Raw genomic sequence first — 1,772 nt, forward strand, 5'->3', positions numbered from 1 at the left:
TAAAAATGTTCATAACCTAAGTTATGAAGTTAGATATATCTGCAAATTTGAATCATGGCATTTAGATCAAATTTGAGCTCTCTGTGATTTTCTAAAGTTCATCACATAAATGAAAAATGGGGTTTTAATAAATATTTCTGAAGAGAAAGTTTCTGGAAAAATGTGCAAATAGCGCCATGTGGTAGATTAGGATTTATGGAGTCACTATAAATTTGAATCATCAAATTTGGAGGTAATATGAATATTTGGGAGATTTTACAAGTTTTTGGAAAAAGAAAAAGACAAAGGAAGGGGGGTTTATACCTATACTGTGCGCTGGGTGCAGCATAGCGCCGTAGCGCACTGGGCCGGCCCAGCAGCTCGGCCACGTAGATGACAGGGTGACATCGAAGGCGCCCAGGTGGAGTGCGCCTTCCCTATGGGGAAACGGGTAGAGGGCGAACCCGCCTCCACTTGCCAGCGTAGCCCGATGGCTGGGTCATTGACGAGCGGGGCCCGCCTGCAGGTTCGTCCTCAACCTCCCGTGCGGGCGTGATGGGAGACAGAGGAGGCATTCGACGTCGGCTGCCGGCGCTATAGGGCGTCTCCGGCGATGCTCCGCCCACCGGCATGCTCAGGGGACCCGGCCGCGTCCAACCATGGGTGGCATGGTCGCCCAGGGGCATTGGGTTGAGCAGGGCGTCAGCCATGGCGGACGAGGCTGACGGTGACGATGGAACTCGACGGCACGACCACGGGGAGGAGAGGGAGAAGCATGGGAGGGCTCGCGGTGATGGTGGAGGTGCTCTAGTGCGTCCTAGAGGGGAGGAGGAGGAGCGGTGGGTGCAAATTTAGGTGGAGTCCGACGGCTCGGCTCCGGCCATGGGGAGAGATGGAGGGCGCAAGGAGGGGAGTGAGTTGGTCCAGGGAATGCACGGGAGCGAGAGAGGGCCAAAGGAGTAGAGAGGGGGCTCGGGGGTGGCCTTAAGTAGCTGACCCGCGGCTCACCATGGACGCAGCGCATGGGTGGCCATGGAAACGGCTCGGGTGGCAAGGGGAGCGAGCGAGGAGTTGTCTACGTTGCTCGTGGGGGTGGAGTAGGGCGCCAGGAAGAGAGAGGGAGCAGGGCGAGCTCTGGGTGGAGCCATGAGCTCGCATGCGCATTGGCGGGCTCGGGCGGCTCTAGGCACGCGCGGCACGGGCAGGACAGAGAGGGAAAGGAGGGGGCCAGCGCGGTGGCATGTTGCGGATGTCAAGGCACCTCGACTGGCGCGAGGGGGAGGCTCGACGAGGCCAGGGGACGCGACGTCAACGGTTGAACGCCCTGCCAGGTGCTCCAGAGCGCATCTTTGGCCGGCATCCGCGGCTTTTCCGCGCGCACTCGCGTGTCCACTTGTGTCTGGCAGCTGAAGGGGGCATGGGCAAAAGCTGGGGAGAGCCTTGGATGCTCTAGAAAGCTGAGAGGAGAGAAGGAGGCTGAGAGAGAGGGAGGAATCCATTGTCCAGAGAAGAAAAATGGGGTTCTCCCCCCCCCCTTCATCATTGCTTCCTCGGGTAGCAAAGCCTGCAGGAGGTAGAGGAGGAGCAGGTGAGGCTGTGGGATAAAATTCAGCTCATGGAGATTAGTGGAAGAGGTCAAAAAATGGAATTTTGGTAAAGTGGCAGAAGGTGTTTGATGCTTTTTTGGTTAATCAAATGATCTACATTTGGTATGAGACTCCACATGGTGAAATGGCACATATAATTAGGTCCTTCAACCAATTTTGAGCTCATTTGGGAAAAGTAGCCAATGT

The 1,772-nt window shown here is 56.2% G+C and overlaps 1 pseudogene; it reads right to left on the bottom strand.

Annotated features, from left to right (window-relative positions):
- Positions 1-796: 796 nt before the first annotated feature.
- Positions 797-1,478, bottom strand: LOC147984840 (uncharacterized; annotated as a pseudogene).
- Positions 1,479-1,772: the final 294 nt, after the last annotated feature.

This window comes from Triticum urartu, chromosome 2A, assembly GCF_056163025.1.
Source record: "Triticum urartu cultivar PI428250 chromosome 2A, HENAU_Tu73, whole genome shotgun sequence".
Lineage (NCBI taxonomy): Eukaryota > Viridiplantae > Streptophyta > Magnoliopsida > Poales > Poaceae > Triticum > Triticum urartu.